The sequence below is a fragment of the Trachemys scripta genome, chromosome 6 (genome assembly GCF_013100865.1).
Source record: "Trachemys scripta elegans isolate TJP31775 chromosome 6, CAS_Tse_1.0, whole genome shotgun sequence".
NCBI classification, from domain to species: domain Eukaryota; kingdom Metazoa; phylum Chordata; order Testudines; family Emydidae; genus Trachemys; species Trachemys scripta.
The window spans coordinates 57,558,783-57,584,070 of NC_048303.1; the positions used below are offsets into that span (position 1 = coordinate 57,558,783).

Here is a 25,288-nt window from a genome sequence, read left to right on the forward strand (position 1 = left end):
TGCCTATGAAATTTTAACTTCGCCCTCTGTGAGCTATGCCTCAGTACGCCCATAAAATATAATCACACTCTGCCTTTGTACTGTAATGAACAGGATCTATCTGCACCTGATGTACACTCAAACACTCAGCCTACTCCACAGCAAGGCCATATCTGCTAAATGTTACAACCCCATTCACCTCATTTTTACAATCCCTTCACCCTTACTCACAGGATACCATTTAACACTATACTTTCACATATCCATCAAGCCCACAGACTGCTCTCCTAACCCACCTCACAGCTGACAATACCCATGGAAAGAAGACTCCTATGCCCTGCTACTGACAACCTACATAACTCAGTACTGAAATGGGGCATACTGGATCCCTCAGGGTACACATGCGCCTCTTTCCTTTGAGCACACATGGAGAGCAGGGAGAGGAGATCCTCATATCATAGTCACAGCTCTGCCTAGTTGTTCCAACTAATCCTTCCACCATTCAATATGGTGATACCTAATACAGTGGAATGCAGCTAGAGTGCATGTGGATAAATCCCAGGTGGCTATTGCTACATCCAGGGGGGCAGAGTTAAGGTTGTGTAGGTGTACATCTTAACTCTGTATTTTCTGGTTTTCAGGAGTTTGATTTCTGCTGAAGATGATGTTTTGGCAGGGCATGAGATATCACCAGGCAATCTTAACGGTGTCTTAAAGATTTTTGTCAGTGAATTTCCAAATTTATTTATTTTGGAATACCAAACTGGGTGAGACGTGACTTAAATGCATCACACTTTTGCTATTAAAAAAAAGTCTGCAACTTATTAGCATCACACATGCCTAGCAGAGATTTACAAATGGGATTTTGTCTGACTGTTAGCTGGCATGCAAATGTAGCAAGACATAAGGATCCAAAAGAAAATACACAGCTGTAATAAATTAAATCTTATTCAAGTGATTCCAGAACCAACTCCAGGGACTGTCATTCACTGTTCAAACAGAAATAAAATATCCATACTTCACACTCAGAGTTGCGAAATGTTCTTTTCCTGTCGCAATGAGTCTCCCCACAAAATTATTTAATGTTTCTGTCATAGCAGCATCCAGAGACCCCAATCAAGATTGGAGCTCTGTTGTAGTAGATACTGTACAAACACGTATGAAAATACGGTCCAAAGAGCTCACAATAAATATCTTTTATAAGTAACACTTAGTGACAGTTTTATAATGAAATATACAAGAACAACATTAGTGTAATACACTAATAAAAGAACAGTATGTTGACCTGGGAATACTGCTGATTTTAGAGTATTGGAAAATTCAGATTAACCCTTAATACTGGCTAATTCCACTTTCGGAACAGACTATGTTGCTAGGATTTGAGAAGAGTTTCTGGGGGGGATCCTATGCTAGAAAGGAGGAGGGGGCGCTGAGTGCCTGGTAGTGGGGCAATTTGGGACTAAGGGGAAGAGTCTTACCCAATCTCCATCCTCATGGTTTCCATCTCCACCCTTAGTTCAGGAGTAGCAGGGAAAGGTAGATCAGGTTGAGATGTCAGGAGGAGAACTGGAGATGGCAGAATGGGAAGTTGGACTAAGGTGAGGCAAGAAGCAGAATGCTATCAATGAAGGGTTTGTTTGGGTGCTCATTTAAGGAACAGCTTCATTTGCCTGGGGGAAGGGAGGAACAGAGCAAGACTAAAGAGGAAGAATGAACTCCTTCTTGGGACATGTTAAAGAAGTGGGTAACTTTCTCCATTTCCTCTGCCTCATTAAAGAGCACCCAACATGAGCATAAGCGACTTTGTGCTCTAAGAAATTAAAACACACTGCTGAAGAAGGTGGGTAGGGAGGAAAATAATGTAGTCCCATGGGTATAATCTAGTCCATTCTGTTTTGGTCTGCTGAATCTTACCTCCTGTACATATTTAAAAAAAAAAAAAAATTGGCCGTGCACTTATTTTGTTAGCTGTCAAACCAGTTGAGATCAATCCTGCTGCTGTTTAATTCGTTTTATTTTTATTGCTTCAGTCTCTCCTGGAGTGCAGCTCATGAGGATGAAGGAAGTATGGATTTACTTGGGAATAACATGCTTTTTTTGGCTCAGCCATTTTTTTACACCCCCAATATCTTCCTCTGTAAAGTTGAATATTTCATAGTGGGATTTTCAATTATGTTCTCAAGTTATCTAAAATCTCCCCCCACCCAAATAAAATAGCATGGGCCTGATTCACCACTGCTATTGCCATGTTACATAGATGCAACTGTTTATATTTCTGGAGCAGCAGTCTATTGAAATTGATGGGGTTACTCTGTCACAAAACTGGAAGAATGCAGCGATGAATTTGGCCCCATATGCCAAGTACCCTCTTCCATTCCTACTATTAACATCTGCTTCTTGGTCTAGTTCTAGTAGGGCTGCCACCTTTGAGTCTGTCAAAAACAGAATGGAGCCCATGTCCTAGCTATGGTCATCTAATCACATCTCTTACAGTGAGCCACACCTCTTCTTTCTTGGCTGCTGGAGAGTTGTTAGCTCTCTCCCCTCTTCTCCCTGTCAGTTGTAGTGATGAAAGTTAGTCAAGAGTCTTCTCCATTCCTTTGGCAGCTGCTGCGGGAGGAGAGTGCTATGTCGACAAAGGCTACTTCCATTGTGAGACAGCGTTGATGCAGCATGATCACAGGAGACAATAACTGTGCACTCATGTAAACTTTGCTTTTGCTCTTTGTCTCATTGTTTCCTTTTCTTCTTATGTGGCATCTCCCTTACTGGAGGTTTGCTACCAGGGTAGCCCATTCTGTACAATCCTCTGATAATCTCTTTGTGAATGAATAGTTCTTTGGAACAATCAGGTTACCACATCATCCATCCAAGATCTTGTTTTTCTGCCTCATGTTCTTCTGCCATCTATTTTTCCTTCCAGTGCCCATAAACCTGCATCTGCCGCTGAACCTTTTAAAATGTGCCCTGCAAATCAAATCTCTCTTTTAATAAGATTTCTGCCTAGCATTTGCTAGCGGCTCCTTCATGGGGCCATGAGCACGGGCATGTACTTGGCGCGGTTTACCCCTGTCCCAGACACCTGTCCTTTCTGAGGCGTGAGGGAGACCCTGGCTCACATTTACTTGGAGTGCGCCAGGTTGTAGCCCCTATACTGGCTCCTCACCAATATTATGTTGCGTTTCTGGCTGCACTTTTCCCCTCACCTTCTTATTTAGGCCCTCCCTATCCATGGCCCCACAAAGTCACGGGACCTCCTGGTCAACCTCCTCCTGGCCCTGGCTATAAACAGCCATCTATAAAACCAGGGAGAGGAGGTTGGCCGATGGAGGCTCCTGTGACTGTGGGGACTGTTTCCGATCCTCTGTCCGTTCACGTATCCGGGCAGAGTTCCTCTGGGCGGTGTCCACTGGCTCCCTTGACACCTTCGAGGAGCAGTGGGCGCTGTCCGGGGTTCTCTGCTTGGTGTCCCCGTCAGGTTCCCTTCTTTTGACCCTTTGACCACGCTCCTGTCAAAAAAAAAAAAAAAAAAAAAAAAATTGCCGAGTTCTAATAATCTCCAGTACTTTTTTGTTAGATATGCCATCTATCCATGCTATTTTCAGAATTCTTCTATAATGCCATAATCGGAAGGATTGCAGTTTATCTTCTATATTTCCTTTCATCTAAATCTAAAGTTAATTGAAAATGAAAATTAATATAAAAGTAATGTAGTGGCTTGTTTCTTTCTCTTTCCCTCCTGAAATGCAACTATCAGTTTAGATTTTGTTCACGAAGTGCAATGAATTATCCTTAATTTCAATGCAATTTTAATGACATACTACACATTTCCTTTATGAGAGTCCCCAATTAACGTGTTTGTTCTAGATCATGGTTAGCCATTTTCCATCCAAAGACTGTAAAAAGATGAATAAATAATTCCCCCCATAAAGATGTAATTCAAACAGAAAGTATGTGTGTATGGAAAATGTAACAAAGGACTTCTTGAGGCCAACTGTCAGAGAGCATAGGAGTACATACGGGTACAGGGATCCTCTGGGTTCACCAAAAGGGGCTATGTATGTTCTCTACTGAAAGCCTGTGCCACACTGGTTGTCATAATCATTGAGAGATGTACGTATGGAAAATATGGAAGGAGTTATGTATATATGCTGAAAATTATATTCTCTAGCCTTTGTAGTTAAAGGTAGATCACTCAAAGGCAGCGTATCTTGAGACAAACTTCTCCAGACAGGAGGTGGAAGATATATAATGATCCACCAGGGAGAGAAGTATCTTACACTAGAAGTCTATTAGCATATTGAGTTAAATGCTAATGAAGAGCTTGCAGAGACTTCAGAAGGAAATTAACAGGAAGAGGTAAACAGCAGGGTTAGAGGTGGGGAAACACTATTTTCAGGTGAACATCAAAGGTGTGGTTGGGCATATCGGGGGTGCAGATGAACCCTGAGGTTCAAACCCCTTCAAACTGAGAGGACAAGTTGCCAGTGGGTTTGATTTTACAGAAGCGGGGAGGGGGATGGTCTCAGCCAACATGGCTGAAAATGCTGGGAAAAGGACTTGGGTACGATATCCTGCAGGAGTGTCCTGTGAGTTAATTTTAGGCTCTAGCAAGCATGTTCTGATTTTGTGTTACATGTAACCATTTATTTCCAATATTCTTACTATCATTTGAATCTCTGCTCTTTGATAATAAACACGGTCCTGTTTTCACTATATCTAAATGCTGTGTGTTAAGCGGAGTTGTAACCTTAACGTAAAACTGGTAAGCTGGTGTGTATTATTCCTTGAGGAGTAGAGAATCAGAGTTCTGTGAGAGTGTTCAGTGGAACGGGGCCTGGGCACTCCAGAGGTACACTTGGAAGTTGGTGTGAGCCTATCACTTGCCTGCAGAGGGACAGCAGTGCCCCTAGGGTCTGTGAGGGGAGTACTTTTGCTGCCTGTGGCCAGGGTTATCAGGGAGCTGACCCCCAGCAGATATAGACCAGGATCCGTCCCACTAAAGGCAAGTAGTAGTGAGTTGCCTCACAACCGTGGCTACCCCTGGGAAGTGTCACAAATGCGTTTTCAGATAATTTTGCAACTGACCACACATGTTTGCCAAGGCCGAAACTGGCAGTTTGATTTAACTCCTCTCCAGCAAGATAAAACTACACTTGATTTGGGGCTGTTTTCTACTGAGTGAAATAAACATGAGATACACAAGGTGGGCGAGATAATATCTTTTATTGAACCAACTTCTCTTGGTGAAGATGACAAGCTTTTGAGCTCACACAGAGCTCTTCTTCTCTGAGCACCTTTCCCAGACCTGAAGAAGAGCTCTGTGCAGCTCAAAAGCTTGTCTCTCACCAACAGAAGTTGGTCCAATAAAAGTTATTACCTCACTCACCTTGTCTCTCTAATATCTTGGGACCCACCTGACTACACCACTGAAATAAATATGGACATTTAGAAGTTATTAGCACTCCACAAGGTTCACCTCTTCCTAATGATCATGGATAATCAACTACCTTCCAAACAACTATGGGGAAGTAATGCTTCTAGTCAGAGCTAGATTTCAATAGTAATGCTCACTCAAGTTAATCCCTGGCTGTATCACAAGAAAATGTTCCTCCAGAGCAAACTATGTACACTGGTGGAACAGCATTCCATTAATCTATCCTATGCAGTAATCATAATAATGGGTACCAATATTTTCTCTTTTTCCCCCATGCAAGTTAATCTGAGCTCCTGAAAATGGTAGCTGTGATGGGGTGTTCACCCCATATAAAGTACATCAGGTTTTTAGGCTGCACCTGTGGGAGAGCCAGGGCCCGAAAGGCTAATTGATGATAAAGTTCAGCTGGGCAGGGGCAGGATAAGTTTGTATAAAGCCAGGAAACTGAGAACAGAAAAGGGCTGATAAATATAGTGAAAATAAATCACAAATTCTTATGTGCTATTTGATAACAAGCTCACCTGGAGGGACCATCTTGAAAATATTAAAGATAAGTATGTTAGTTCCACCTTTGCACTTAAAAGTATCCCCGGAACATCCTAGGGAATGGATAAGGAAATGATGGCAATGCTAGACAGAGTGTTGATTCAACCAGTTATTGAATATGGATGCCAGGCCTTTGGATGAGCAGTGAATACAAATCTGAGAAAATTAGACTATATCCAAGCACAGACATTGCGTATCACATGTGGTGCCTTCATTCCTATGTCTCTGTGTGTACTACAGATAGCAGTCAGTGAAAGGCCAATCATTTTTAGAAAACAGCTCCTAGACTTACCCTTACTTGGAGCACCTGGCATTGGCCACTGTCGGAAGACAGGATACTGGGCTAGATGGACCTTTGGTAAGACCTAGTATGGCTCTTCTTATGTTCTTTTGGGCCGAAGTACTAGGAAATAGCAAAGAGGACAACGCAAAGCTAATATATCATGATTGTTGGGAATTATGAGGAGGCCAGATAGGACAAGAAAAAAAATCAGAATTCCGCCTGTATCCCTGGAGTAGGGTATAGAAGTAAGTAGGGTATAGAAGTAAAGGATCTTAATGAAAAGAAAGGATTGAAAGAGACCAAAATCTATAGCTATAGGAAAATACTCTATCACTGGAAACAATCCTCCTGAGATAGACATGGAGTTATGAAAAAAAGGAGAAGACTGATAAATCTACAAGAAATCATAAATCATTATATTTGTGAGAAGTGGGGAAACAATTGCCACATCTGTGCAGATGGCTCCAAAGAGGAAGGAACAGGAAGAGTGAGAACAGCTTTCTGGGTGCCCTGGCTCAGACTCAAGAAAGCCATAAGGCTACTAACTTTGTATTCATATTTATGGATGGGCTAACAAGGATTATGCTAGTGCTAAATTGGGCTTTAGATGTGCGGCCAGTTGCCGTGGCCTCCCTGTCTGACTCCTTATTAGGGCTGCAAGGAAATTACAGTGGTAAGTCTGACAGCAAAAATGATATTCCTAATGAAATATTACTGCTAGCAACTGAACTGATACAATTGGATATAACCATAGTAATAGCATGGATCCTGGCACACGTAGGGGTAGCAGGCAACAAATTGGCAAACAGGCAAAAAGTTCTATTAATCATGCAGAGGCTGACATAGGACTCTCCTTAAGCAAACTGGAATTTTAACACCTAATCAAAAATGAGCTAAGAAAGGAACGGCAAGAACTGTGGGCAAACAAAACAAAGGAGAAAAAATTCCAAGAAGTATTACCAACAGTTGACGATGTATACATAATCCAAGACCCTGCAAGAAAGAGTGAAGTGGTGCTATTTAGAATTCTAACAGGGCATTGTGAATTAAATAATAATTTATTTCTAATTAACATGCACAATGATGGATTATGCATAACATGTAAGGTCCAGGAAACAACAGATCATATCCTTTGGAATTGTAAAGACCATACAAGTGAAAGGAGGTGTTTATATAGAAAAATTGGAGGCCTTCATGTAACAAAGTTTTCCTTGCAACATCTACCAAAAAATGCAAGGAAAACGGGGCCCAATAAAAAAAAGCTTTTCTGCAGTTCTTTAAGAATACCAGCAAAGATACAAGACTCTAAGTCATGACAAAAAAAAAAAAAAAAATACAAAAGTATAGTAGAAAGAGAGAGCCTGAAACATGGGACTTGGTGTAAGGCCTAAAGCCCAAACTAAAGTCAGACCCTGCTGATATAAAGCAAAGTTAGCAAGAGTCAGGCCCAGTTACAAAACATGCCTACTTACAAATTCACTGAACTTGGCAAGAACAAGGGTGGCATTGCAACAACACAAACACTCCTCGGCACTAGATATTCACATAAACACATTGCAGACGTGTGGTACCAGAACATCTTGATATCAAGTTTTGGTATAAACACACTCCCCAAATATGATACAGGGATACACTGACCCTTCCTAAAGATAAGATCAGAATAACAGGGTGACGGATAGAGATGTTTTGATTGAACGAATGGGTACAAAGTAAAGGGGGGGTAACTAACCACGTCAGTGGGGCAATATATCACTTGTTTGTATCAGTGTATAGAAAGAGGGGTCCCAGAGGGAGAGTCTTTGTCTGGGCGATGGGGGAGCAGAGAGTCACGCTGCTGACCCGAGTCCATCGTAATGGATATGCATGTGTTAGTGTACCTGTAGCACATATAGGACACTAGGACTGTGCTTCGTTAACATTAAACCTGTCCGAGCGCCTTCGCTACTGCCAACAATGGACAACACAAAGTACAGTGCATGGGGGTCAGACACTCTGGAAATCAGTCTGCTTCACCTCGAAACCAAAGAAGAGGGCTGCAGGAATGCAGTCTACAGTCACTCCCTGGGAAAAGGGATGTGTGTTTGAGGGCTACAGAGTCTGGCAAAAGCTAAAAAAATGAGTAATCTACAGTTACTCCCTGTGAGGAAGGAGTTCGGGCAGGTAAACCCAGAGGAAAGGACCAGAAGATAGAAAAAGGAAGTAGGAAGGAGTCCAGGGAAATAGCAACAGAGTCTGGGAGCAAATGGCATCAGGAGGGACGCAGTGTGAGCAATCTGCTGGAAAGAGGGAGCGTCAGACCTGAATGGAGCTAATCCCTAGAGGTGGCCACCAGGAGGCACCCAACAGTGAATGAACCCCAATTCTGTATAACCTGAGTTCTGTATTTGGCTGTAGTCTCTGTGCAAAAACATTAGCGCATGGTCCAAAGATTTTGGTATTCTGCCATTCTTCATTTGAAGAAGGCTCCATAGAATGCACTATTTCATAATAGTTGATGTTTCCCCTCTTCTTTTTAAATTGTCCAGTGCCAGGAGGCAGAGCTGTAACTAGGCATTTAACGCGCCTGGACAAGCAAGCATATTTTCACTCTCTACTATTTCTTTTTCATCATTTTTTTCCACCCCTGGGGCTTTGCATAGCAGCTGCCCTACTTGTCCCACCCTGGTTATGGCCCTGTTAGGAGGAAGCTTTGTAAGTATAATCATTGTTAATAGAATTCCTTGGAGAAAAGTGTTTATATCATATTAGTCTTTTCCATGAAATAGGTGACTCATCTGAATTCATATGATTTTATTAGCTAATGTATCATTTAGAAAGTTGTGGCAGAAATAACGGAACAGGATCTTTGTGCTTTAGAAGATAAACTAATCAACATCTTGAGTCAGGCAGAAGCTTCTCGCATGGTACATTGACACACATTCATGTGAATGAGTGGGAAGCTTCAGTTCTTGCTCTGGAGCATTCAGCTTTGGCCACAGTCAAAGACGCAATATTGGGCGGGTAAGTCATTTGTCTGTTCTGGTACAGTAATTCCCCTCATGGCCCAAAGATCTTCAGATATCCCACTGTCTCAGAGTGAACTGGGCTTCTAAAGGAGCTAGGGTCCAAGTTGTGCTCCGTGCCTGGCTCATATGACAGCAGCATGGGGCTAATGCTTCCTATAGAAGGAACTGTTGCTCAGTCAAAGGAGACCAGAGGTTGGTAGCGGGACCAGCAAAGCTCCTTGTCCAGATGGAGCTGAAGCAGGAGCCCAAGAAGGAACTGGAGTGAGGCCCATGAGAAGAGCATGACATTCCAAGCAGAAAGTATCCTGGCCTGAGAGAATTGGTGATTGAGCCTGCAAATGGAACTGAGAAAGAGACAGTGTCTAATGCCCTGCCATTAGGGGTAGCTGTGGAGCCCTGTGTAAGGGCCAAAAGGATTGGTGGCACCCTGACATAAAGCAATTGGGAAGGACTGAGTCCTGGGGAGCCTGTTGCAAAGGTGTAGAATTGAATACCTTTAGGTTATGTTCCAAACATCACAAAAAAGGGGAAACGTTAATTACAACTTATGGAGTATGTTTACTTTATGCTACCAAAAGGGAAAACTGAGGTGCAAACATTAAGATGCAGGGTCAATGTAAACTTACCTGCTCACACCCACCTATGCTACCGCTTTAGGACACAATGGCTTTTCCTGGGCTTCATTAGACTAACTCTTACCTCTTGCCTTGTCGTTGCTAGTTGCTGTGGCCCTCCCACAGCCTTGCATGAAGCTCTGGCTGCTTGGCTGTTGTCCCAGTTTTTCCTTATCACTTAGTTGTTTCTGAATATACATGCTCTTCTGAGATACAAGTGCTTTCTCATTTGTTCTTTTTCTTTTAAGAGCTGGACTGGAATCAAATCTCCTGATCTGACCACCACTGAACTTTGCAAGGCAATAGCTGTGACAATAATTTCACAGATGGGGCCCTTACTGTTATATGAGTCAAACCAGAGCTCATATCTAAACCTCCCCAAATTCTGGAGTGTTCAGGGTCCAGAACTGGATCTGGATCTAAAATTCACACTTGGGCCCAGCTCTGCCTTGAAGTTTTGTGCTGTCCCCATTTCCTAACTAGAAGAATAACAAGGGCCATCAACTAAGACCTCTAGCAATTCCCTTAAGAGAGGGATATCACCACTGTCACCTACTCCTTCTGCATGGTAGCTGTAGCCCAAATAAGTAGCCTCTTTATTGTATTAGCTAATATGTATTGCTATTACTAAATGCTGCCGTACTGGCTAAAGATCACCCACATTTGAATGAGGCAGGAAATTCCAGTGCTTTCTGATTCAAAACTATGAAGACTGGGTTTTGTATTATGACCAGAGAGCTCTAAAACACCAAAGAACAGGAAACAAGGAAGATTTAGTTTAAGTGCATAGAACCAACCATAGCTAACTGAAAATAATATTTCCAGTGTCCTCATGAATGCGTTCTTTGCTGAAAACACATTGGATCAAAAATTAATATAGCCTTTGACACAAAGGTTACTTTTCTTTGGTGATTATTATTAGAGACATGATAATAACCTCTAAAGCAGTGGTGAGCAACCTGTGGCCCACAGGCTGCATGCAGCCAGTCAGGGTAATCCACTGGAGGACCACCAGAGAGTTTGTTTACATTTGCACGACTGCCTGCAGCTCCCAGTGGCCGCGGTTAACCTTCCTGAGAGAGGTCATCTAGTCCAGTCCCCTGCACTCATGGCAGGACTAAGTATTATCTTGACCATCCCTGACAGGTGTTTGTCTAACCTGATCTTAAAAAACTCCAATGATGGAGATTTCACAACCTCCCTGGACAATTTATTCCAGTGTTTAACCACCCTGACAGTTAGGAAGTTTTTCCTAACATCTAACCTAAACCTCCCTTGCTGCAATTTAAGCCCATTGCTTCTTGTCCTGTCCTCAGAGGTTGAGAAGAATTTTTCTCCTCCTCCTTTTATGTACATAACCTTTTATGCACTTGAAAACTGTCATCATGCCCTCTCTCACTCTTCTCTTCTCCAAGCTAAACAAACCCAGTTTTGTCAATCTTCCCTCATAAGTCATGTTTTCTAGACCTTTAATCATTTTTATTGCTCTTCTCTGGACTTTCCCCAATTTGTCCACATCTGGCCTGAAATGTGGCACCCAGAACTGGATACAATACTCCAGTTGAGCCTAATCAGTGTGGAGTAGAGCAGAAGAATTACTTCTTGTGTCTTGCTTACAACACTGCTGCTAATACATCCCAGAATGATGTTTGCTTTTTTTGCAACAGTGTTAAACTGTTAACTCCCTTAGCTTGTGATCCACCATGACCCCCAGATTCCTTTCTACAGTAATGATCTATATCAAGCCTGGCAGTCATATTGACACAACATAATAGTTTAGGCCCTGATCCAGCAATTCATTCTGTGTCAGCTTATTGACTTCTGAGGGGTTCCATGTAGGTGCAGTGGTGTGCATGGGCACAGCGAATTGCAAGGTTGAGGTCTTAAATAGCACCATTTAAACCAAAAGTGAATTTCTCCCCTTGCAGAGTGCTTAAAACAGGACTTTGTACTGGGCTCTGCTCAGGTGAGAATTTTCCCCAGAGTGCTTTATCAGCTACTCCTTACATCACTGAATTTCACCTACAGCTGGGGTAGAGTGTGGCACTGATATATTTAACACTGTTGGGGCCAGAGAAGAGAATCTGGGCAAGGACTGTAGATCAAACTCCTATTCCTATGAAAAATGCCATGGGACCTTTAATAGCTGTGCCAACTTAATTTTTAAGATCTATTTCAAATGACCTCACTAGAAAAAAACTGCATAATACTTTGTATCTACCAGTGAAAGATAAAGGGTGGGGTCAGTTCTGGCAGGACTAGATGTAGAGCTGAGCAAACAATCTATGGTTAACATACTGGATAAGTTCTGCCTCTTTCTATCTGTGGAATGTCCACAAACAGATTGCAATTTTCTTGGATTTATGTAGTACTCAAAACACCACACTTTTTAAAAAAGCCATTAATGGTATAGTTTGCTACTTAAAATTCCAGTTGTATCACTTATTACTTATAGTATTTGTTTACAGCCTGATTGGCTGGATGTAACTCTTATAATCAGCAAAAAGAACAGGAGTACTTGTGGCACTTTAGAGACTAACAAATTTATTTCAGCATAAGCTTTCGTGGGCTACAGCTCACTTCTTCAGATGCATAGAGTGGAACACACAGACAGAAGATATTTATACATATAGAGAACATGAAAAGGTGGAAGTACGCATACCAATTGTAAGAGGCCAATCAATTGAGATGAGTTATCAGTAGAAGCAGAAGAAAAAACTTTGAAGTGATAATCAAGATAATCAAGACCCATAGAAGATGTGAGGAGAACTTAACATGGGGGAAATAAAATTCAATTAGTGTAATGACCCAACCATTCCCGGTCTCTGTTTAGACCTAAGTTAATTGTGTACACTTCAACCTCTCTAATCACTCAGTGACAGACTTGAAGGTGTCAGTTTTGCAACAAAAAAACTTAAAAAACAGACTCCAAAGAGAGACTGCTGAACTCGAATTAATATGCAAATTAGGCACAATTAACTTAGGCCTAAACAGAGACTGGGAATGGTTGGGTCATTACACTAATTGAATTTTTTCCCCCCATGTTAAGTTCTCCTCACACCTTCTATGGGTCATCTCGATTATCACTTCAAAGGTTTTTATTCTGCTGCTACCGATAGCTCATCTCAATTGATTGGCCTCTTACAATTGGTATGTGTACTTCCACCTTTTCCATGTTCTCTGTATGTATAAATATCTTCTGTCTGTGTGTTCCACTCTATGCATCTGAAGAAGTGAGCTGTAGTCCACGAAAGCTTATGCTGAAATAAATTTGTTAGTCTCTAAGGTGCCACAAGTACTCCCGTTCTTGTTGCGGATACAGACTAACACGGCTGCTACTTTGTAATCTGTCTTATAATCAGGTTTACTATGCAAGCTTGATTTGTGCAAGTAATCAAATGTATGAGCTTAAAATTTACTTTCCACAAATAGACATACTAGTAACAAAAAACTATGTACACCTCTACCCCGATATAACGCAACCCAATATAACATGAATTCGGATATAACGTGGTAAAGCAGTGCTCCGGGGGGGCGGGGCTGCGCACTCCGGCAGGTCAAAGCAAGTTCGATATAACACAGTTTCACCTATAACGCAGTAAGATTTTTTGGCCCCCCGAGGACAGCGTTATGTGGGGGTAGAGGTGTACTTTCTTAGAAAGCATACACAAACTGGATGTGAAAATAGGCAAAGCAAATTTATTCAAACGTGTGCAAATATTTATGGAATTTTTTCCCCATTATTTATCTAGTTGTAATTTGAAGCTATAGCTCAAAGGAGGTAGCAGATTCCAAACCTGATGCTTTGACTTCTGAGACATCAACTCAGGTGTCATTTACATATGATATGCAGCTACAGCAGTGTACTATTATTGCCAATCTAAGAAAGCAACCCATAACTTGTGGGACCTTAAGGACAAGTACACTCATCTAAGGTAAACTGTATATTAATAATACTTACACCAGCATTCTAGGTACCTTGAGGGTGCTCACTCCCATATACAAGGCCTGCCTTCCATTGCTGTTTTCACTTTTTCCCTCCCCTTTTTTAAATGAATTGTCTCTTACCTCCTTAGCCAACCCCCTCATGCCCAGACTCCAATAGTTTGAAGAGGTCCCCCCCATACCCAAACTAGTTCCTCCTCCCAATGGCCGCACCCTCCCTCCTTCTTGCCACAGTACCTCCTTGTGGCCTAGGGAAACCTTGGAAATATAGCTGATCTCCATTAGAACAACATGCCATTGTCCTATCATTCCGTTTTTCTTCTACACAAATCTGCTAATTAAAAGAACAAGAATTGTAGCCAAGTTAACCAGACAAAAACTTGGAGGGAGTAGCATAGATGCTGGAACTAGGGGTGCTACCACACTCCCTGGTTTAAAGTGGATTCCATTATAAACAGAGTTTACAGTTTGGACAGTGTCTCTCAGCACCCCCACCATACAAATTGGTCCAGCACCCCTGGGGAATAGTATCTTGCAGATGACACTAAACTGGAAAGAGTGGTAGATACGCTGAGGGTAGGGATAGGATACAGAGGGACCTAGACAAATAAGAGGATTGAGCCAAAAGAAATCTGATGAGGTTCAACAAGGACAAGTGCAGAGTCCTGCACTTAGGACAGAAGAATTCCATGTACTGCTATAGACTAGGGACCGAATGGCTAGGCAGCAGTTCTGCAGAAAAGGACCTAGGGGTTACAGTGGACGAGAAGCTGGATATGACTCAACAGTGTGCCCTTATTGCCAAGAAGGCTAACAGCATTTTGGGCTGTATAAGTAGGGAGCATTGCCAGCAGATCGAGGGACGTGATCGTTCCCCTCTATTTGGCATTGGTGAGGCCTCATCTGGAGTACTGTGTCCAGTTTTAGGCCCCACACTACAAGAAGGATGTTGAAAAATTGGAAAGAGTGCAGCTGAGGGCAACAAAAATGATTAGGGGACTGGAGCACATGACTTATGAGGAGAGGCTGAGGGAACTGAGATTATTTAGTCTGCAGAAGAGATGAATGAGGGGGGATTTGATACCTGCTTTCAACTACCTGAAAGGGGATTCCAAAGAGGATGGATCTAGACTGTTCTCGGTGGTAGCAGATGACAGAATGCGGAGTAATGGTCTCAAGTAGCAGTGGGGGAGGTTTAGGTTGGATATTAGGAAAAACTTTTTCACTCGGAGGGTGGTGAAGCACTGGAATGGGTTACCTAGGGAGGTAGTGGAATCTCCTTCCTTAGAGGTTTTTAAAGACCGGCTTGACAAAGCACTGGCTGGGATGATTTAGTTGGGGATTGGTCCTGCTTTGAGCAGGGGGTTGGAATAGATGATCTCCTGAGGTCCCTTCCAACCCTGATATTCTATGATTCTATGTATATGCTATGACATCCCACCCAATATGCCATGCTTGCCTCTGACAGTGTGATGAAGCTGAGACTAATTTAAAGCAGCGGTTCCCAACCTTTTTCCCCACATGACTCTATTTTCAGATGTACTGCTTTTTGCAACCCCAGACAGCATGGAGGATTCCATTTTAAAACTGTATCCTCCACACAGTGGGACCTTGCATGTATGATGCATGCAAGTTTATGCTGCGTGGAGGATGCCATTTTGCTCTACAAAGTGACATCCTCCACCCAGGGAGATTTTCTAAAATGGCTTCCTTCTCAGCAACACTTGGGATTGCCATGTCCACATATGCTGATGGAGCACGCTACCCATAGTTTGGGAACTGCTGGTTTAGAGGCAGGGCTTGGCGATATAGACTGGTGGTTCTAATTTAGCACTGCACTTCTACTTAATGCATGAGTCCAGTGGATGTCCAGAAACTTGTTATCATAACTAGGAGCTACTGGCCATGTCATTCTCCTCCTCCTTCTTCCCCAGCTCAGTTAAGCATGCCTGGAGCAGCCTCAGAGACAGGGGGAGGTGGACTGGGCGTGCATGCCTGATCACCATCGGGGGAGGGGGGGAGGGACAGGGCTGGGCATGCGTATGTGTGTGCCAACAAGCGAGAGAGAGAGAGAGAGAGAGAGATTCCATCCCTCTTGCTTGCTACTGCAGCTCACTGGCATGGAAGGCTAGGGCTTTTTATTTGCACGAGGCAGGCTAGAGGCAGAAATATAGCAGCCTGCCTGTTAGTTAACTGATCTCATTCTCTGAGGCAGAAATGTAGCAGCCTGCCTACATAGTAACATTGTTAAATGTTCCTATTGTTAGTTAACTGTTCCCATTCTCAGTCAATTCTCCCAGGAGCATAAAACCTGTGAAAGTTTTAAGGCCCCTACATTGTCAGAGTCATGTGTAAAGGAGCCTTATTAAAAATGACAGTAAGGGAATCCTCAGGTAGGAAGATCTATGTGCTCTCTCACATTTTTCCCATGACAAAGTGGCACAATGGGGTAGATTACAGCTCACAATTTATTTTACTTGCCCATTAAAAAAAGACTTTGGGGCAAATAAAACATTTACCAAGCAGTTAATAAAATGTCAGAACAAGCACTTTCCAAAGTACCCAGCCAGGTCCAAGACAATAATTAGCAAAACTATATGACTTTCATGTCTGAAAGTCTGAGCAATTTAAAATGACAGTCTACTTTTTTTTTTTTGCACTGTTTGGTGTTCTGTAATGTAATTTAAATGAAAATCCTGGGTTATAACTGGAATGCAGGATATTAGTTACCAAGTGTTTGTAACTTAACTTTCCTGTGTGTAGGAAATGCTGAATAGTTAGTGACTTTTTTCCTGTACTGTAGTTTAAATAAATTACCAAAACAATTGAAACTGGTGTGATTATATTGCATTTTTTATATTGCATTATTTTGACAAATAAAATATGCAGAATTTTAAATTTTTTGGCACAGAATCCCCCCAAGAGTAATGTGTTCTTTTCAGCCCGTTCTTCCTCTTATCTCCTCTGCACATGTCTGTTTTCTTCTTTTTCCCATAGTAAGTTGTGAATGTGGGGCTGATGCTGAATGCTAAGGAGAAGTCCAATTCTAGGCACCTGTTTTACAGATAACAGTCAGTTTGCAGTTTCTCAGCTACCAGGCTGGGGAGGTAACCTAAATACCCACAGCACTGGTAAGAGTTATGTCTCAGTTACAGGGGAACTGTTTTAATCAAGACACTGAGATTTGATAATGAAGTACATAAATTGAATTTTGCTGAGTATGTCTGCTCAGCATTTACAAAGGCATGTAAGAGTTGACATACTAGGTCAGAATGGGGGTCTGTCAAGTCCAGTACCAATTGCTTCAGAGAAAGCTACAGGAAATTTTGTAATGGACATTCATAGAATAACCTGCCCTCCCACCACTTCAACTGAACTGGTGCTAGGACCAGTTGAACTCAGTTGAACCAGATCATGCATAGGGCTTGAGGGCAGGGACAGAGAACTTTGGGATGGATGCCTCAAGTGTACTTAAATAAAAGTTGAGAACTTTCATTAACTGATTATTTCTCTGTTAGACTGCACAGTTCTGTTCTATTTCACAAGATGACATAGATGAACCAAGAAATACTTTTATCTTATTTTGTCTTCCTTTTTAAGCTGTCTGAATACAAGATGTTCCTTTTCTGTCTCCCTTTGAGCTCTATCCAACTTCAACTGAAATCACTGGAAAGACCCCCGTTGATTTAAAGTGAAGGTTGGATTGAGCTCATAGACCACTTCTGAAACTGTATACTTATTTCAAATACAAGGAAGACTGCCTGCAGAGGTGGCGTATTTTTGTGTGTGTGTGTTGCTTTCCCCCATTTAAATTATATGATGTTTACTAAAAACAAATATTTAGAGTTAACAGTACTTCTAAAGGCCATGACCCTGCTGTGGGATCAACTAGCCTGAACTTGGCTTAGGTGCATGGGCCCACCCTATAGGACATCTCCATCTCCAATTTTAATCAACCAAAAGACTCCTTCCATTGTCTTCAGTTGGAGCCACACTAGCCCATAAGAGATCCTGATGCAGGCTAAGGGAGGAAAGCTGCTCTTACAGTTAAGGCACTGTTCTGGGATGCAGGCAATCTGTATGCAGGTTCTAGCTCTACCACAGACTTCCTTTGTGATCTTTGGCAAGTAGTTTAATCTCTCTGTGCCTCCATTGCCCATCTGTAAAATAAGGATAATATTCCCTTTCAGTGTCCTCTTTGAGGTAAGGACTGTCTCTTACTACGTGTGTGTACAACACAATGCAGTCTGGAGCTCAGCTGAGGACTTTAGGCTCTAATACAAATATTGGCCATTATGAGGAAGGCTCATGACAGTGTGGGGACTGTGCCTGCAAATGCTACCCATTTAGTTTTCCAAAACATTTGTTTTTAAAAGTTTAACTCCAGACTTTTAATTGGCTGCAGGGGAACTCCAATCATTTCAGACTTCTTTTCCCATGTATATCAAAGGAACTGCTCTCTCTCACAGTGAGAGGAAAGAGACTATAATGGAAGATGATAGTATCAGATTTCAGAAAGATGGGTGGATGGAGTGACATCCATGGATAACTAAAAATAACTGTTCATGTTAAGTTGCCCATTTATTATATTTACATTTATTTTTAGTATCCAAATGTTTTTATTTAGGTTTAAAATATCAAACAGTCCAGCAAAATAAAAAAATATGATTAGGATTCTCCATTGTGGTAAAGCATCTTAAAAGGTTTGTATATTTCTGTGTGTTTGATGCACCTGTTTCTCACCTTCCCCCCACCCCCAGGTTCTATGGATTTCACTGCAGTTACTCCTGATTTAGAAAGATGTAATTCCGAACAGCTTCAAGCCATATATGTTGGCCCAGACATGAGTCAGCTAAACCATGAAAACTGAGTACCCAGAACAGCTGTTTAACTGATCCAGCCAATTCAGTGGCAGCCTGTTTCGTTTCCTGCAAGTTCTGTCGCTTGCCTGTCACTCTGAGAACTTATCTTGAAAGGTTGTGTGCTGGGATCTTTAGCTGCCTGGGATGCTGCTACTACCTGCTTTTTACGACTAACTCTCAGCCACAGTGGTTGTCTGAGGATTGGGTGCAAAGGCTTTCTCTCAGCTGTATCTGAATTGGTATGTCTATGGAGTGGGGCAGCTGCCCCACTCTGGCATGGAAGGAGTTGGAGCAAGCCAGAGAGGCTGCACAGAGCCCCAGCCAATCATAGATTCATAGATTATAGGACTGGAAGGGACCTCGAGAGGTCATCGAGTCCAGTCCCCTGCCCGCATGGCAGGACCAAATACTGTCTAGACCATCCCTGATAGACATTTATCTAACCTACTCTTAAATATCTCCAGAGACGGAGATTCCACAACCTCCCTAGGCAATTTGTTCCAGTGTTTAACCACCCTGACAGTTAGGAACTTTTTCCTAATGTCCAACCTAGACCTCCCTTGCTGCAGTTTAAACCCATTGCTTCTTGTTCTATCCTTAGAGGCTAAGGTGAACAAGTTCTCTCCCTCCTCCTTATGACACCCTTTTAGATACCTGAAAACTGCTATCATGTCCCCTCTCAGTCTTCTCTTTTCCAAACTAAACAAACCCAGTTCTTTCAGCCTTCCTTCATAGGTCATGTTCTCAAGACCTTTAATCATTCTTGTTGCTCTTCTTTGGACCCTTTCCAATTTCTCCACATCTTTTTTAAAATGCGGCGCCCAGAACTGGACACAATACTCCAGTATCATGGAAGGGCTTATTGGGAACCAATCAAATGGAGGCTTGATAGCAGCATATGAGGGCCAGGTTGATCCCTATAAGAAGGCTGCAGGGCAAAGAGGAGCAGTGTCTCTCCCTGGAGGGGATGTTTTATAAACTCTCTGTATTACGTTTCCATAAGTCTCTCTTTAAAATTCTATGTGCAGTACACACGTTACTGTTATAAATTAAGGCCTTTCACTTTATGTAGTGGTGAGTGTAATAAATAGCTGTTAGTGGAGTGCATGGTAATAGTAATGTCAGGTGGTAGAATACAATCACTGGCAACTAGCAAACCTTCTTACTTCCAATATCCTCTTAAAAGCCAGTTTAGGTGAGACCCTGGGTACTAACTGCATTAAGATATTGGAATCCTGATCTTCAGCCTCCACAACATATGCAGGTGTAAATAATAGGGAACTCATTTAAAGATACAGTCAGATGAGGGTGGGCGAGTTGCCTTTGTTTTACAGAATCACCACTCTCAGCTGAAACATTGGTTAGGCATTGCACCAGAAGTGACAGGAACAAATATTACTCTAGGACAGGTGCAAGCTTTGATAGCAAGTTTATGTGAAATATAAATGGAACACAGCCAGTTTCCTGTTTGATGTTAATTTCCTCTCAGACAAAAAAAAAAAAAAAAAAAAAATGCACACACTTGTTTTTCAATTCAGCTGAACTGATCTCTCAGACTGAATTATTCAGCTAATACTTGCTTATGCACCTCCTTTCCTTTGGCACTTCCTTTAAAGAAAAAGCATTAGAAGTAGAGTTGTCTGACTTGAAACTTATTTTTTGATACATACCAATACGGATACTGCAATGTAGCTGTCTGGCTAAAGCAGGGGTCTGTAACGTTCGGCTCGCCAGGGTAAGCACCCTAGCGGGCCGGGCCAGTTTATTTACCTGCTGACGTGGCAGGTTCAGATGATCGTGGCCCCCACTGGCCGCGGTTCGCTGTCCCGGGCCAATGGGGGTGATGGGAAGCTGCGGCCAGCACATCCCTCGGCCCGCGCCGTTTCCCACCGCCCCCATTGGCCCAGGACGGCGAACCGTGACCAGTGGGGGCTGCGATCGGCTGAACCCGCCACATCAGCAGGTAAATAAACTGGCCCGGCCTGCTAGGGTGCTTACCCTGGCGAGCCGCGTGCCAAACATTGCCGACCCCTGGGCTAAATACACAAAACAAACAGCCATAGGACAAAGTTAATAAAAATATTGAGTGCCACCATTCATTTCAAATACCATGGAGTTTTAATTCTTATCCCTAAAAGAAGGCCTGTGAGGCTGGCATGGATCCAGATCACATTAATCACCATTTATAAGCCTTGCACCCCCTCAAGGTATTAAAATAAAACATTCTTTCAGAATCTCTTCCCTCTTCACAATGAACAGCTGCCATTAAAGGGCTGAGCAGCCTGCAAGGTTGAGCCCAAGAATAACCTGCTTGCTGGAATGACAGATTACTGGAAATAAGGGGAGCAGTGGGCTGATGTGAAGGAGGAATTGTCTGAGGGAGTGTCTTTTTGTTCCGTGTTTGTACAGCACCTAGCAAAATGGGAATCATAGGTGCTACAATAATACAAATAAATAAGAATAAAGAGCCTAGAGAGGGGCTGCTTGCCAAGTGTGCCTGTTCAAGAGAGACATTCTCTTTAAGAAATAGAAATTGTTTGACACTTTTGCCCCAAAATGCTCTTAGCCCAATATATTTCAATAGAGTTAACAGGTGCATCCCTGGTTTCCCCCCGCAATTGCCCCAATTTATAACTTCCAAATATGGGAGTGGAGCTCAGAAAGCATGCAACTTCATGAAGGTTGAGATTTGGCTCTTATCCAATCTTTATATTGAGCTTTGCTTATTACTAGCCTGCATTTAACTGGGCTTTAAAGTCTGCAGTTTCTGACACTGACCTTCTACAAACCCTCACTATCTAGAGATTGTACTAAGCAAAGGATAAAGTATTTTTCTGTGTGCTTATGTTCACTAGCTAGCTTTTTATGCTCTTCAAACAAGTCTTTCCAGTATGTGAAAAGGTCACATTCCATAGATTTGGCTTTTCCTATTTTCATTTGTCATTGAGTGCATTATTTTCCCCTAAAAATTCCATGGGCCTCAGCCAGTGGGCTGCCATAGCCACAGACACCATAGGCTTCTGCCAGCTTATGCTTAATAATTAATTCAAGAAAACCACATACCAGCAATTCAGTTGGCTTAATAAACAAGGTGTGTGTGAAAACTGGCCACTCTGCACTGGTCTTAGCACAGGTAACCGAGAGAAAGACCACTGAAATACTTTACTGAACCAAGCTCCTAGATTTGGACACTCTCAAATTGGGGAAGTTTGGTTATGAATCTGAGTCTGTATCACAACTTTGCAGTTCAGTCCTGGCTTTAGCCTAAGTCATACAATACTCAGCTCTTGCAGCTTTGACAAGCTGGCTACTGTGTGACTTTTGTCAAGCTCAGAGATACAAATTGCAGCTCAGTGTTTTCAAAAGTCAGTTCCAGTAGTTCAGCCAGCTGGTTTTGGAATGAAACCTTCTGTGAGCTTTAACACTTGGTTGGTGTAATGTTTGCCCACATATCCATTGTGAGAATATGCTTCTCTCTTTCTCAAATGTAGCATTGTAGGTATTCTAATAGGCCTGCTTCTACTTGAACTAAGTGTTCTGTAGTAAGCATTCTTCCAGGAGGTTGTATGAATAATTTTCAGAATATGGGTAGTTCACAAACTGTGCCTCTTGACTATTCACTACTAAGAGTTAGAGACGGAGATGGGTCAAGTAGTTAGGGCACTAGTCTAGCACTCAGGAAACTAGGATTCAATTTCCTGCTCTGACACAGACTTTCAGCATGACTTTGGGAAAGTCACTTGGCCCCTCTGTAGCTCAGTTCCCTACCTGTGAAATGGGGATAATAGCTTCTCCCTACCTGTCAGGGGTAGAGTGCAGATAAATACATTAAAGATTGGCAGGTGATCAGATACTGTGGTGATAGGGGCTGTAAAAGTACTTTAAAGAAAAATATTGTGGTGTGTAATGGTCATATGGTATTGTTTCTGCCTCCTGATTGGATGACTGAAACTCTTTAGAGGTAAATAATCCACTTCCAATATAAATTTATGAAACTTTTGGGATTTGTAATCATTTCCATGGATGCCAAGTACCCATCCAAATGTGTACAGATAATAAAAATTAGTATAAATCCACAAATAGCAGCAAATCAGATGTATTATTCCCCCCACATTATTCTACTACTTCTAGTCCTCATATTGTTTCATACAAGTGCCATAGCATGGATTGTGTTTAAGCTATTGAGCCAGAGTTTCTGCTTCACCCAGATTATGCTTAGTGGACCATTATCTTAAACATGTTTGTAGCAATTTTATGCTCAGTTTCCACCTCTTGACCCTGTCCTAAATTAGAGCAATTTAGGGGCCACTCTACTCATAAATTTTCCCTTTCTTGATATTCACCCCTTCTTGTCAACTGTTGAGAATAGGCCACGTCCACCTTGATTGAATTGGCCTCAGTAGCACTGACCCCCCCACTTGGTATGGCAACTCCCAGGAACCAGGAAAATACAACACACACATTTTTTTAGGCAAACAAAGAATACAGAATGACCCACACAACTGAAGGCAGACAGGCCTCTTAGTCCAGCATTTGGACTTGCAGTTTGGCTTTGCAAGGGCCAAGTTGCTTCTAAAAGATTGGGTCCCAATATATCTAAGGCTAGCCCTATAGAGAAGACAAGAGAGGTTTTTGAAGTACAACATATGGTCCAAGCAATAAAAATGTGTATTCACTTTCATTAATGCTTTCTTGATGACAATATCAAGCTTTGTAACACTTAGCAACTGAAGCTGTTAATGAGATTATATTTCAAATGTCCTTCCACTAAACAGAAACCCACCCCCTTCAAATTCAATATGACCAGTTTTTGTTATCAAGACCTATTAGCTTGTCTGTGAGTATTTGGTTACATTAGCCATGAGGCTTTGCTTCTTTTCTTAGCTGATTTAGCAAGGAAGTAATATTTCATTAACTAGTGGGGTGTTTGCTCATAGAACTATTGCTCCACCCACACAGTAGGATTTGGGCATTTTCAGTACTAGTTCAAGTACAGGTAAGCTTGTGAGAAACTTCAAGCAAAATGCTGCTCTTAATTACACAGGTGACTTCGATGGGAACTGCACCCATGGAACTGGTCTTGTCTGCACAAGAAAGTTTAACCTAAGATGTTAATTTAAACCCATTTATTTAAACTGGTGCAAACTGCTGTGCCTTGGCACTCTTATTTCTGTGTAAGAGGGGCTTTTCTAGTTTAGTTTAGGCTTGGTCTACCCTTTAAAGTTATATCAGTATAGCTGAGTCAGTCAGGGGTGTGTTTTTTTCACACCCCTGGCCAGCACAGCTATGCCAACATAGCTGTGTCTACACTGGGGGTTATGTCAACGGAAGAGTGCTTCCATCAATGTGGCTAATGTCACTGGGGGAGGGAGGTGGTGTTTCTCCAGGGACAGAATAACCCCTTCTGTTGATATGGCCTGCATAGCACAGACATAACTATATCTGTAGGGTCTCAGTAGTGTAAATACTGTATACCCTCAGGTTGACTGGAAAGAGGTTTAAGCTGTTCTCTATACCCAGCACCTCTGACCCCTGATCTTCAGGGAAGAAAACCAGGGTATATAACAGCTTCTTGAAAACAACTGACTTTTATTTAACAATAGAAAATATATATTTTAACTCCTCATATTTCCCCCCTCCAAGATGAAACAGAAAAGTATCTCAGTAAACACCATTCATGCATACATCTATGAAGTAACTTAAGAGTTGGATAACATTAAACCTGTACCTGAATGAGGGCTGGGATTGGCATTGAGGCAGATGTCTCTGGTCCATGCCCCTGATTGGATTCTTAAGACCTTAAAAAAAAAAAAAAAGAGAACAAAGACATTAGTGAGGTGGATATCTGCACATATAGCCCTCAAACCAATTTTAGCTCTCAATAGCCAGAAATAAATCTCAGCTCTTCCTTGGACCACTCATGGCCTCACTAAGCACTGTAAATTCACTGGAGAAACCACTGCATGAGGAGGGGGATTGACTAGGCTTCATAGAGTCATCGAGAGGGATGGCCTCTCTCTGGATATGGGCCTGGATCCCTCTAGTGTCTGGATCTCAGAAGGAAACATAGCAGAAGGAATCTGTTAATTCAGCAATAAAACATAAACCAATCCCCACTCCACAAAATTGAAAAAAAAAAATTGAACACAAATAAGTGCCTTGGCTCCTAAAGTACCCCTGCTCAGAGATGGTGGGACTCTGTAAAACACACCACACAATTTATTGGGCAGTGGGTGCAATAGCAGCTGGTGGCCTTCTGCCCTGGCATCCACAGGCAGCTGTGTGAGAATGCATTTGTGCATACACGGGCAGGACAGAACCTTTGGAACGGACCACTGGAACAAGCCACTGAAAACAAATATAGCGTAATGTAAACAGATGCAAATATATATCTATATACCTCCACTACAAATACACTACATACATACATTAGAGAGGCAAGGTGGGTGAGGTCAGATCTTTTATTGGACCAACTTCTGTTGGTGAAAGAGAGGCTTTTGAGCTTACACGGAGCTCTTCTTCAGCTCTGTATAAGCTTGAAAGCTTGTTGGTCCAATAAAAAAAAAAAAAAAAAAAAACGACTTCACCCACCTTGTCTCTCTAATATCCTGGACCAA

At 42.2% G+C, this 25,288-nt stretch overlaps 1 long non-coding RNA gene across 1 annotated transcript in view; it reads right to left on the reverse strand.

Moving 5' to 3' along the window:
• Positions 1-3,450: 3,450 nt before the first annotated feature.
• LOC117879497 overlaps positions 3,451-25,288 on the reverse strand; it is an 84,105-nt gene continuing 62,267 nt past the window's right edge. Inside the window, exons 5-6 of the long non-coding RNA XR_004646284.1 lie at positions 24,400-24,469; positions 3,451-3,488 (exon numbers count right to left, since the gene is read on the reverse strand). This is a non-coding gene — a long non-coding RNA (uncharacterized LOC117879497). The remainder of the gene's footprint in view (positions 3,489-24,399; positions 24,470-25,288) is intronic.